Here is a 14,570-nt window from a genome sequence, read left to right on the forward strand (position 1 = left end):
CTTACTGTTGAATTTGACCTGGCTTTGAAGAAATAATTAGCAATACATTTATTCCAGGAGATTCTAGAATTCAGTTATGAAAGCTAATGTTTTGAGCACTCACTGTAGGGCATCCAGCTTCTCCTTCACTGAACACATATTTTATCCACCACATTCACACAAATAAAGGTTACCAGATTTTGGAAGGAAAAAAAAAAAGAAAAAAGAAGCCATAAAATTGATGATAACTGGTTTTCAGGCAGATTTCAAAAAGATATATTTGAATACATGGTTTTTATTCCTGTGCAAGAAAAACTGATTGTCTTCTGCAAGGATGATATTTAATCAGAGATTTATACCTTCACTTTATACCTTTACACCTTTATACCTTTACAAAGCTTGAATTTTCTTTTTTCTTTTTTTTTCTTTTTTTTTTTTTTTCTTTCACTAATTAGCAGTATTACAAAGCTCTGTTCTTTGGTGTATACAGTTGATTCTGTTAGTGTATGTTTTCTGGCTTCATTTGTGGACTGAACATCAATATTTTCATACCAAAATGAATCACAGAATCACAGAATAAGCTGTGTTGGAAGCGACCCAAAAGGATCACCTTGTCCAGCTCCTAGCCCTGTACAGAATACCCCAAGGATCACACCCTGATGTGCCTGAAAGCATTGTCCAAATGATTCTTGAATGCTGTCAGGCTTGGTGCTGTGACCACTGCCTTGGGGAGCCTGCTCCAGTGTCCAACCACACTCTGGGGGAAGAAGATTTCTTGATGTCCAACCTAAACCTTCCCAGACACACCTTCAGGCCATTCCCTCCTGTTCTGCCACTGATCACCACAGAGAAGAGATCAGTGCTTGCCTCTCCTATTCCCCTCCACAAGGAATTCTAGACAGCAGTGAGGTCTCCCCCCTTCAGTCTCCTCTTCTCCAGGCTGAACAGCCCAGGTGACCTCAGCTACTCCTCATATGGCTTCTCTTCCAGGCCTTTCACCAGATTTGCTGCCCTCCTTTGAATGCTCTTAAGAGCTTAATATCCTTTTGTGGCACAAAAACTGTCCCCAGCACTCAAGGTAAGGCCTCCCCAGTGCAGAGCAGAGCAGGACAATCCCCTCCCTTGCCTGCCTGGTGGTGCTGTGCCTGATGCCTCCCAGGACATGGTTGGCCCTCCTGGCTGTCTGGGCACTGCTGACTTCTGCTCAACTTTCTGTCAACCATAACGCCCAGGTGCCTTTCCACAGCTCGGCTTTCCAGCAGCTCATTCCCCAGTCTGTCCATACATCCAGGGCTGCCCCATCCCAGGTACAGAATCCTGCACTTGCCCTTGTTGAACTTCACATGGTTGGTCATTGCCCACCTCTCTAACTTTTTGTGGTCCCTCTGCAGGGCCTTTCTGGCAGTTGACACATCATCCCAGTTCTGTGTCATCTGCAAACTCACATAGTATCCCTTCCAGCCCTGCATTTTGAGTCATTTCTGAGGATGTTGAAGAGCACAAGGCTGAGAATGGAGCCCTGTGGAACCCCACTAATGACAGGACCCCAGTCTGATGTCACCCCTTTCACTGTAACTCTTCGGGCCTGACCTGTGAGCCAGTTGCTGTCCCATCACATGATGTGTTTATCCAGATGTGTGTTGGATATTTTTTTGCAGAAGGATACCGTGAGAGACACTGTCGAAAACTTTGCTGAAATCTAAAAAGATCACATCAATCACCTTCTCTTGATCAACTAGGTGGGTTACCTTGTCATAAAGGAAAATCAGGTTTGTTAAGCTGGACTTCTTTCTCATGAAGCTGTACTGGCTGTGTCCAATGACTGAGTCTTCTTTCAGGTGTTTTTCACCAGAATAATCATCATAACATTACCAGGCACTGAAGTGAGACTGAGACATTCCATAAATACTGAAAATATTGCACTGTGGTCTGGACAGTGATCCATCTGTTCTGAACTTACCTACATGTATTGTTTCTACTAACACCTTTTGGGTTTGCTGATTGTATAACAAGGAATTCTTGGGAAGTAAAATATTATTCACTTCAAATTAAAGAAAAAATGAGCCCTTACTGGAGAATAAACAAACCCAGGACATGACAATTTTCAGGATGACCTGTTTTAGAATATTTAAGATAACTTCTATGATATGGGTGATTCACTAAGATTCTATACAAATGTGATATTTTTTAGATCACTCTGACATGGTGCTCTGTTTTACTATCTGGTCAGTATTCTCCTATGTAAGACACTAATGTTTTCACTTTTATAAAAGGACATTGGAAACTTGTTCATCATTGAATTATTGCAAGTTAAATAAAGAGCAAATTATGGCACCTTAGAGAAGATTTCATTCTGGAAACTTGCTAAAGTAACAAACCTAATATCTAACTGTCTTAAAAACTGTAGATGACATCAGTTTTCATAGTGAAGCATTTCAGAGAATCTGATGGAAATGATAGTTCCTACTGTTCTCTGGTTAAATTTGCAGTTCTGTTATACTACATTTAAATAAGTATTAAATTATGAGTTGTAATGCACATCATGTGTCATGAGCTCTAGCAGTGTCATACCCTCAAATGTTGAAGTATAATATTTTGTAAAAACAAGTGGAAAATACAGATGTATCATAATGAAAACATATGATTTTTATGTCATATGCTATATAAAAAGACAAATTAATTGGAGCATCTCCACCATTCCATCAGCTTTCCAGACAAAGCAAAATAAGGGGCTTAATCTTTATTTTTCAATCCTTAGTCCTTGGAGGCAAAAATTATTAAATTTATACTCCCTTTAATCAAAATTGTGTTGACCTATATATAATAGAAAACTGAAAGGGTGATTTTTCAAAATAATTATATATACACACATACAGAAATATTTGTCTTATCATCTTCATTTTTGTGTTAGCCACCTTGGAAGACTGAAATGAAGATATTCTCCATATAGGTGTATTTTGGTATCTCCAGATGGCATTTTCCAACATCTTTCCTTTTTTACCAGCTTTGCCACAGCAAATACATACTGTGTCACCTAGGTAAGCATGCCCTTTGGCAGAACAGTCAGTCACGTAAAGCAAGGCTACATTGCTGTGAAAGAGAAATGGGACCATGTCCAGAGTGATCCCACTGTACAAGACTTGTCTAAGATCTGGTTCCTTCTACTCAAGTTCTTCATGATGACGGGAGGCCATGCAAGAGGTTTGTCCTGCACATTCATCTCCTAGATAATTAGAGATACAGATCTATTTTTGTATGAATACATATAATACATATAAATCTAGATAAAACTACATGATTTATGGTAACTTTTATAGATAATTTCCCATCAGCAACACCATTCTTCCCAGAAGGCATGTTCAGTGTCTTCCTCATAAATACTATCTTGCAATGAGAATAATTTTTTGAGCTTTAAGAAAAGGAATATGTATCTCCACCTCAATCCAAAGAATTATTTATTGCATGTTAGTTTAACAGTGGAATTAAATACATAGAGAGATTAACTTCAATACCATATCCATAATAGTAATCTGCTGTTAAATTGCCATGAAATTGAGTTGGCAGCTGGGCAGATATTAGGCTACTTTTCAGCCACATTTATAGATGTTTTTCAAATGTCATGCTACCTACTACTGTTCTCAAATAAAATTCCACTTTACTCTGATAGTTGTAAAAAGGTTCTTAAAATTCCATGTAGAACTTGAAAGTACTTTAAGTAGGAATATATTGCTGATTAAACCCTTTGTCAACCCTTGGCTGGGCTTAGGTAAGAACTTCACATTTAACAAGTAAAGCTGAACATCAAAAGTGGATGTTCATTTCCTCTGTTCAGACAGTTAAATAGCTGCCTTCCTTCTTTATTGCTATTTACCCATTAATGTTGGTTTCACTTTCGCCAGACTGAAGTCTGGAGCAAAAATTTAAAGTATTCTGGCTTTTGTTTTCTTTAGTATATCATCACCACTAAGACCAGAGATCCAAAGGTGTAAGTTAAACCCTTACACCAGCCTTTGCTGCCACTGAACGTCTCTTGCTGTGAGCTAATGCCACCTGGGGTATTTCAGTTCATTTGCAACTTTAAATTATATTTTCATGTTACATTTTCACCAGCACACACAGCCATTCTCTTCTCCTCTCTTTAATTTCAATACTGCATAAATGAACATCATCTTGTGTGAATATTGCCAAACCACTTCCACCTCCATTCAGGAAACTGGGATGGTTACTGCCATTTATTTCTCAGAATTACTTCCTGCATTTGGCCATTGCTCACTACATTTAAATGCCACATCTGCTGAGAAGACAATAAGCGTGCTCTAATGCGACACCCTTTTAAAAGAGACCTACTAATTCTTTTTCTCTTTTTGCCATATAACTCTAAGAGTGCATTATCTGATTGTGTCAAAATTATATGCACACCATTTTACCTCCATGGAAATCCCATCAAGCAAACAGGTTTTGTTAATCACTCCTGCAAATGGTTCCTGGCAGCAGCCTGACTTTGCATTTGCAAAATGAGCCAGGTTTCTCTCTTCCAAAGAGCTGAATAGCAACTTTCAAGGCAGGAAAAAAGAAAAAAAAAATCCTAAACAGTTCTTCTCTCTAGTGGTTGTCTGCTACCTTTCAAAGACTCAATTTCTTCCCTATGTTTCTTCTCTTCTCTCACTCAAAATTGTATATTAAAATCATCAGGTGGTCCTCCTTCCCAATACCTCAACTCACTCCCATTTATACACTCATAGTTTTCTTTTGGAAAGGGGTAGTTGTAATTTTAGTTTATGCAGAAATTCTTAAAATTTGGGGAATAAATGACACAATACGGCCACAAAATTTTTTCAAAGGTCCATGCTCATTTTTTTAAACACTGAAGGTTTGATGTGCAATATGTTTGATTCAAAGTATTAAATATATTTACTCAAACATATTTGTGATAACTGCTCCTCACATAAAAGCAAAGAAAAAAGACGTCAGGTAAGGCTTTTTAGGTAAGCAAGTGTGGCATGTGCATTAATAAAGTGCATTAAAAAAAACATTGCAATCCCCCACATCTACTGTCTTCTGTACCAAAGACTTTAAACTTTCTGGCTTAGGAGAGAAACCAGTGTGTCAGAAATAATTTGGATATTAACTTTTATATCGTTAATCACTCTTTCTTCTGATTTTAAGCCAATTCCACAGAATATAATCTCTTGGGTTATAACACTTGCCAAGTTGTTTTGTAAACAGATGCTACTTTTCTTGACTATTGATTATAATTAATATGTTTGCCTTGTCCACAAACTATTCCTTATATTTTTCTTGTTTTGGTTTATCTGAAAGCTCATTTTTTTCTGTTTTAAACTGAAGAAATATATTTTTTTTTCAATAGCTTTAGCATAAACATTATAGTACAAGGGAATAGGAGTCATGTTTAACATGGAATGAAACTGAAATAAACTGTTTTCTTAATATCATATTTGATAAAAGTTATCTAAGCCATAAAAGTATATTTAAGCATTTATCTGTTCTAAAGAAACAAAGAATATCTTTGTTTCAGGACTCTGTGGTAAAATGTTTCCCATCTAAGACCATATGATTGGAAAAATTCCCTTTCCCACACTTTCATTTGTTCTGCCAGCTGCAAGGCATTGCATTTCTTCAGTTCTGTTTCACGGTCAGATCCCCCTAGGACTGTATGCATTCAGTTAATCAACATTTATCTCTTTATACTTATTAAAGATTGAACATCTATCTTGCTGTCATAAAAAAAAATACCGTACAATTCTGGTTAATGTTTCTCATTGTTTTGATAATTTTTGGCTAATATTTGCTTTTATTTATTTATCTTCATAGTCATAGCTTTCTTGAAGAGTGAAAATGGTTGCATTTCTGCATCACCTATTTCTGTCATCACCTTCTTCACATCCTGATTTCACTAATCACTTGCTCAGTGAAGGCACATGCTTATGCAGTGAAAACACAAATAAATGGAAAGGCATTGTAAGCAGTAGGTTTCTGGTAGAGAGGGGAGCATGAGAGAGAGTTAGAAGCTGTCTGAGCTATTTAAAGTTCACTACAAGAAAAGTTAAAGAACATTTGCTTCTGCTGCCCTGCCTTTTGACTGTGACATTTCTTCTGTTTCATGTGTCTTTGTGGATAAGGGATCTGAAGCTCACTGCACTTAGTTGGAAATTTTCTAATAATTTTGCACTTCTTTGCTATTCCACTTGAGCTATAAATCTTTTTCCATGTAAGCCAGCTTGCTTTCTCCTTGAGCTACAGCGTGCAGCATCAATGTACCCGCTAGCTGTCTATGTGGTTTTAAATCTGGGACAAATTACTAACCCAGCAAACATTTTTGCAGCTGTTTAAGTTAGAGAGGTCTGTGCTCCTGCTGAGATTGGGTGCTGGAGCCAAACCTGGCATGCTACATCACCTAGAGGACTGCTTGGGCATGCATTATTGCACCATAGGCCTGCGCCTCGCATCCAGCCAGCCGACAGCTGGAGCGGTTTAAACCTTAGCACCAGCCAGCCTTTGTGATGTTCCCCTCTCTCCCTCTGCTTCAAGTTACACACCCACCAGTGCAGCCAGAAGAAGAAAAGTGCTCAGTGCAGTGTTTTTGCTGTTAGTACTTTATTCCCAGAGGATGAGGACCTGGCATGCCAGAGGCACTGCCCCACGCTTCCCTCTGCTCCTGCCCCGCAGCAAGAATGGGTGCAAGGAGCTGATTGTATGAAACCTTCAGCTGCCCCTTAAAAACAGACTTTTTGAGGTTTATTTGTCCCCTATAAAATCTATTTTTCATGACATTTTTAGCGGAGCTAACGCATTTTAGAGCAGCAAGGTTTCTTTTGGTTTGTTGTTTTTTATTCTTAATAGCAAAGTAATAAAAATGTTAAGGAAATAAAAGAAAAAAATTAAAAGAAAGATGTCAACCCCAAAGTTTCTGAAATTAGTCATTAAAGATAGCTCATATACAGTAAAAATTACAAGATATTTATCTTTTTTTTCCACTCAAATTAGCTTTGTTTTGTGGTTTGGGGTTTTTTCTTCTCTTGTGTTTATGAGTTGCAGAGGCAGCTAAAACTGAAAAACAACAGCAAACTTTTCCCACCCTTGCTTCACAGTTTGCATAGATTTAGAACTTTTTTAATATTTACCCACATGGAAACATCTACCATCTGGTGAGCATACTTTGGTCAGACGTTCTGCTCCCAGTAGTCAGGACATCTTGGAAAAATTCCTAGTTCTGAAAAAAGAAAACAAACCCTTGTCTGTGCCAGCATAGTTTGTGGGCCAGATGCTTATCTGAATTATACTGCTGTGAATAAGCACTTTCAATACTAATGAGAAAGCAAAAAAGCAAAAGTTTGGTTGGGTTTCTTCCTTCTTTATTTTCTCTTACTCAATTTAATACAGTAATTAAATAGACCAAGATTATTAAAACAACCTCACAAGTCTTTTAAGGGCAAAAGGATCTTTAATCAAACTTGAAGTAAGAAGGCAGCAGCTTAAGGTTCCTTCTCTCTCACAAAAGGGAGTGCTACAGCAGATTTCCCAAGAATTTCAGCTTTTGAATCTCAGGAACTCAGAACAGAGGGCCTCTCTCCTCTTTCTTTACCTCAGTATGAGCTACAGAAAAGTACCTTTCTTCCAAAACAGTCTATATTCCAAAGGATAAAATTAGTAATTTCATAAATGGGTGTACATGTTCTAGAACTCTTACGGGCGCTTCTCCTGCGTGTGCCACTGCTCTAAAACACTGCAGTCACAGTAGCTTAAGTGTCTTCACTGCACTGGCATTAGCAGACTGTTTTCAGGTTTCAGTCTTCATTGACATAACATTAAAAAATTAGAAATTATTTCTGCTCTTACTGTTTTCTTCAGCTCACTGCACTTTTCAGACAAAAATTTGAGAGACACAAAGAAACAGAAAAAAAATGTTTATAGCCTTCAGAAAAATTGTTTATTTTCAATCTCTTTTGTGGGAAAACAGATATTTTTTCCCATATAGCACTTCAGAACAGAGCTAATATGTATTCCTAAATGCTAACGCAGATGCTTTTTTTTGTTTTCTCTTGTGTCTAAGCAATCATTTTCTGTTATGGACCCAAGGTGATATTTTGTGTTTGGCTTTTTTTTTCTTTCTCAGCTGTACTGGAATTCAGATGAGGACATCCTAACAGCTTCTTTTTGAGGTGGTTTTTTTAATTATTTTTATTTTATTTTTAGACATGATGGGTACTATTTGTAAGAAAGAGTTCTTTTTTTTTTTTTTTTTTTTTTTTTTTTTTTCTCTTTTACTACTACAAAAGAAGGCTATAACAAGAAGTGGGGCTGAATTTCTGAGCTCTGCTGCACTTCTCCTTTGGAATGCTCTACCATGCTTTGGCAGTGAGCGTGCAGGGTGGCATCCTGGATACCTTCTAATCAGGAAAAGCAGGGAAATTGTTTTAGCTTAAACTGTTTCTTGAGGCTGAAATAGAAATTTCATAGTAACTGAAAAGGAATCAGATGTAAGAAGAGTACAGCTGGTAACAAAGCAAAGGATGACTCGGATGTTTCTAGTGCTCCCATCCCAAAATATTCTGTAACTAAAAATATTCTAAAAATTCCAAAGACCACTGAAATCAAAGGGAATCAAAGGCACGTCTTCATTTCAACAGGTTTGGTCACATCCTAATTTAGAAATTATTTCTGATCATTCAACTAGTCTTAGTGAAGGCACTTTGAGACAATTGCCATGAAAACCAAGCACTGTTGGTATTGAAGTTTTTAAAGAAATTGTGTTTAGAGTTACACAGAATTTATTTAAAATTTATTCACCATTATTTTCCCTGCACTGAAAATAGGGGTTTAGTGGTGCTGCTCCTCTTCTGTCCTGCCTTTCCACCCACTCCATGAACTATGCTGGTACAAGTACCCAGAGAATCATTCAGTGAATCAAATAGAGAAATATAATATGGTTTATTATCAAGAAGGAAATAAAAACTGTGATGTTAGTTCAGTCACTATTGGGCTATATTTGCATTTGTACTGGTATAGTTGAGGGACTGGAGCTAACACAATTCACTCAGATGGAAAGAAGACACTGTGTAGTTAATGACTGAGCAGCTGCTTGCAGACTCAGAGATATTTCTAAACCCTTTTCTTTAGTGTCTGCATTAGCACATACAATAATCTTCTTATTGTCTCAGATCTGAAGATGTTGAAAGGATAAATGAAGGGAGAGAAATAAAAATTAATTAATGCAAGAAGATGAAATAAAGCAGAAAAATACTGAGTTACCAAGGCCATAAAGTAAAATTATTTCAGAGCCACAAGCTAGGCCCAGACCTCAATGTGTTCTCATTGTTTGGCTGCAAATATGTTGTTCTGTTTTTAGTTCTTTGGCTTAGTTTTTTGTAAAATATAATCTCATGGCCATAAGAAAAGCCCTGTAAATATAATCATTGCCTATTAGATTATCTAACTTAAAATTCAATTCCTGTAAATAAACTCTCTGAAATTTAATTAATAATTCATTTTACAATTTTGCTAAGTATTGTAATATATATAAAGATTTTCAACACTGTAAAATCATACTGATTTAACTTCTGCTTAAAATCCATAAATAAGACTTATTTGAATTACAGATATGTGTTTTAAGTCTCTGTAGCCAAAGAGGTGAATGCTGTTGCTAGCAGACTGGTAAAGACAACTGAATATTAACCAGGAGCCTAATGAATAATACAGAAATTATAAGAAAGCTAAAACCAGAAAACCTAGGAATAATCTGGTTGCATTAAAAAAGTCTTCAAATTAGAGCTGATATGTCTGCCAATTCTTTTCCAAAATTCATAAGCTGATGCATATTTTTGATCCATGATGACAACGTAGATGTAATTAAATGTGCATGGCATGTCATTGATAATTGTCAGTAAAGTGCATGAGGTTGCAGGGCACTGTTACTGCTTCAGGACCCCAGAGTTATCCCAGAGTTTAGGTGCCTACCTTCAGCATATCTCACAGTTCCCACTGCTGTGTGAAGGCTCCTGCTTCACCCAAGACACCAAAGGTTTCAATCAGAAGACAACTGTGGAGGCAGACTTCATTGCCAGTAAACAAGTTTCACAGCAAGAGCATGCAAATTCAGGGCACTGTGGAAGGAATGTTGTGGGAATAAAAAAAGAGTGTTTTTTTGGCATAGTTTTAAACCAAGGGATAGAAAACAGAAGTCTAATTGAATTGTCTTGTATAATTTTCTAATGTAATTTCCACAATCACTTGACTTTTATTTTAAGATTGAAAAGGACATTTGGAGTTGCATGGTTTTGTAAAATAACTTTTTGTTTGCAAGATGAAAAGGAGCTTTCAGCTTTTGAAATAATGATATTGGAAAAATTTGGTTATAGTGTGAGAGAGGAATTCTAAGGCTGGAAAAGATAAAACTGCATCAATTTCTTTCCATTTTATACAGGGTTGGACACATAAGTTATGACCTTTAGTAAAGCATTTAAAAAAGAAATTACAAGGGTGGATAAAAAGGGTTCTAGTGCAGCCAGGCCCACTGGGTGGTGAGAAGAGACAGAGATGTCAGAGTCTCATAGCATAGACCAATATTGGATGGGTATTGGAGGGAGATACAGGAGGGCAGGTGAAAATACAGAAAAGAGAAATGAAGAATGAGGACCAATGAAATTTGTGCTCACATGAATAATTTTCCCAGAGCTGTCACTTAAAAAAAAGCCAACAATTCAGACAAAATTATATTTCCTGGGGTTATTTTCTGTTTTGGTGTTTGGTTTAGTGCTAGAATAGAAAATAATGAAGTTAGATTTGCAGATGCCAAATCTCTACTAGTATTAATTGCAGATTTTCAGTGTGAAGGCTGAGTTCTGAGTTTTGTGCATCTTTAAAGGCCTAAAGCTGAGTTTGGGCCAGAAGATATTTTCTATTGAAGCTGATCTCTTTGGGTATTGTGAACCTACTGTCCCTTTATTAAATTAAGATTTCTAATATATCTGTTTCATATTAGTGTAAAAATTTCAGGGGTTTTTGGACTCACAATATCTAATATTTGCAATGCTTCTGGTTTAAATTAAAAGTTAAGAAATATAAGAGAAGGTAGTGGAAAAAAGAAAAGAAAAGGTAACATTTCATCATTTTCAAATGAATTCAACTTGGTTGCAGTAGTATAACTGGGAATGAGAGATGGTAAATGTAATTGTTTCCAATTGTTAACTTCAGGTGTATTGATGTTCAGTACCATTTTAGGCATTATTAGGTATTATTTGGTATTGGAGACATCTGAAATTCAGAATTAATCAATAGGGTATGGGATGTAGGTAATAAACAGCCTTCCAAAGTGACAAATGGTGGCCAAATATTTCTCAAAATAAAAATCAGTAATAGGAATCAGTGCTGAAGCAACCAAAGACAGAGGTATCTGGTCTAAGGTAATCAGTGTAGCTGCATCTATGGTCAGAACAGAGACAGGGGTTCTCCAGAGGGCAGTTCATTGCATGCTAGGTTAAGTGCCAAAGAGAGGTGGTACCTCTCAGGGTACTCCTGGTGCAAGAAGATGTAATGGAAAGAGGCTGACCAGCTTAGACAAGACTGTCATGTCTCTCTTGATGGAGAGACATTTATCTGGATTTGTCTGTTAGATCAATTTCCTCCTACACCTCCACCCCAAAGAGTATTCAGGGTGATATTTCAAACTGAAGATTGTTGTGTCTATGCTTTTAAAAAAAAAAAAGAAAAAAAAAAGCTACTCTTACAACAAGTTGTTGTACTAATTTCAATTAACGGTACAAAAACTTCAGGATCAGCTTGGAAGGATTTCCATTCCACTGTAACAGCTTGCAACAGGTTTTGTTACCCAGGCACTGGCATTTGGCTGTAATTAAATTTCAATGTGTATATCTTCAAGGAACAGTACATCAACTAATTAATGTTAGAAACATCACATAACTTAGGTTGAAAAAGACCCTTAAGACCATCGACTCCAACCATTAACCCAGCACTGCCAAGTACACCACTAAAGCACATTCCTAAATGCTGCACCTACACATCTTAAATACCTGCACAGGTGGTGACTTCACTAATTCCCTGGGAAACTTCTTCCAGTTGGACAGACCTTTAAATAAAGTAAAATTTCCTATGTTATTGAAGAAAATTTTGTTAATAGCATCCTTCCATGGTCTAAGAATTGCTTAAACAAGTAAACAAGCTTGCTTCAGAAAAAAAAAAAAAAAGTTGCAATGTGCTCACAAACTGAACAAAAAGTTTAAGATATATTTTGGCTCTATTCAGCTAATTATATTAATCAGTGGTACAACCTGTGGGTCAGAGGTTTATGCACTAATTGTGAATATCAAGTCCTTAAATGCATAAGAGCTTGATTACAAGGTGGTGAAAGTATTCTGTGTGGAAAACTACAGTGTCTAATTCCAGCAGTACAAGTCCATTGATGACAGAATCTGACCCTTTCACAGCTCACATACAAGTGCCTAGCCCAAACTCTCATTAGGCTTGCTCAATGATCTTTGCAGAGTGTGTGCTGGTGTCTGAAGGGCTCATAGGGGAGGAAAATATTCACAATACTGAGCAAAATATCAGCTATTTGGTTTTATCCCCTCCCACCCACCCCCCCGCTTTGTTTGTTTTCTGGAATAAGGGTACCACCTACTGGCCATCAGGGTTTTTGTGAAATTATCTGAACATATCTTTGTCTTCTGCTCAGTGGCCTTTATTCCTATCCTATTGATTAAAACAACCTAATTTCCCATCATTTTGTACCATTCTGGCCATGTGGATTTGAACAAGTATTCTTTTTGTTTATATATATATATCAATAAAGATCAAAAAATTTATATGCAGGAGGCCAACTGTTCTTGCTTTAGTGTATAGTTTTATTAATGCAGGCAGCAGGCAAACAGTCATATACAAAGGAACAGCTGGATTTCTTTAGTATGAGGCAGTAACAGTGCCCAGAATCACATGCTTTCCTACAAAGAAATGTACAAATACATGCTCTCACCTCTTGCTCTCTTTTAAGGATATAGGAGATAATAAAATCTTCTTACTCATGATTTTCACCTGACCCCACTAGGCACATTTTCTGCCTCTGAAGACTTCATTTCCTGCCAGCATGTGAAGCAGAAAAGAGAGGAGAAAGAGGTGGAGCGCCATTTAGGAGCAGCAAGGGTCCACAAATAGACGATGAAATCCTGAGCATGTCAAGAGCAGGGTGATCTAGGCTGGGTCAGGAGAAACTCTGCAGTCACTCTTCTCACTCAGCACATTCACACTACTCATGAAAAACCACTGATCTTTTCCAGTCTCACATCTAAGACCAAATTTTTGAAAGTTCCCTTTTACATGCCTTAGTCCAGGCCACCCAGAATTTGGGGCATCATGCTGGTGTTTGTAGGGTTTTATTTTCAATAAAACTCATGGACTGCTAGGTATGTTTACTAATTTCCTGACCTTAAGTAGGGGTAAACTAAACCTTTGCTTTAAAATAAGACAAATGAAATCAGCTTTGTAGCAGTGACAAAGGATTTTGCAGACTAATTGTGCATTCCCTTCAGGTGAAGAACAGAATGGAAGGCGTCATGTCTTTTCTTGAATATATTTTTATTGTGATGAAGGTTGTGTATGAAACTGCTTTTGATGCTGTACATAGTACAGAACTTTTGGGGAATATCAGTCATATCCAACATTAATGGCCTGACTAGAATAGAGTTAACTTTCCTCATAACAGCTCAATCAGTGCTAGAGTTTATATTTGTGATCAATACTGATGACATACTGATGTCACAGGCATGGATGAGCAGTGTCTGCACAGCACCAAGGCTGAGGTTGGAGGTGTGAAATAGTTAAAGAGGGAAAGGCAGACTGCCCAAACTAACCAGAGATATTCCATGTCATGTAGCATCATGGTCAGACAAAAAAAAAAGGGAAAAGAGGAATTGGTTGGACATTGGTCTACCTGAGGGAAGCAGTGAGTGATTGCCTTTGCATCACTTGTTTTGTTTTCTTTCTCTCTTCTTCCAGTTATAGTTCTTTTTTTCTTTTTTTAATTAATGGTTAGACACCCAGATTTTTTTGTTTTTGTTTTAATGTTCCTTTTTTGTTCTCCCATCCCACTTCAGTGGGGAATGAATGAGGGCTTAGCTGCCCACCAATGTTAAACCACAACACATGAAGAGAACTGAAAAAAACAGGTGATAATTTTAGAAGTATGGTGGGCCCCAAGAATCTCTTAGAGACAGAAAGCAGTTCTCTGGTGCAACAGAGCTTTAGGTAATGGAGCAATGTAATACAGCCATGTTAGTTTTAGAAAGAAAAGAGAAGGACTTGTTAAAATGTAGAATATTTGTAAAACAAGTCCCTCATTTAAACAATTATGCTGTTTTTCACTCCCTAAAAGTTAACATAGGTTAAAACCAAAAATTAAAAATTAAAAATATCAAGAATGGATTCATGTTGCAAGACACAATTAATTTGTGAAACTCATCATCGAGTGATTGAAAAAGAATGAACAGCTCCATACAAAACTGGAAATATCAATTATAAAAAGGCCATTCAAAATTACTATAAGTATGATAGATCTCATCTTG

The sequence above is a fragment of the Haemorhous mexicanus genome, chromosome 5 (assembly GCF_027477595.1).
Source record: "Haemorhous mexicanus isolate bHaeMex1 chromosome 5, bHaeMex1.pri, whole genome shotgun sequence".
Lineage (NCBI taxonomy): Eukaryota > Metazoa > Chordata > Aves > Passeriformes > Fringillidae > Haemorhous > Haemorhous mexicanus.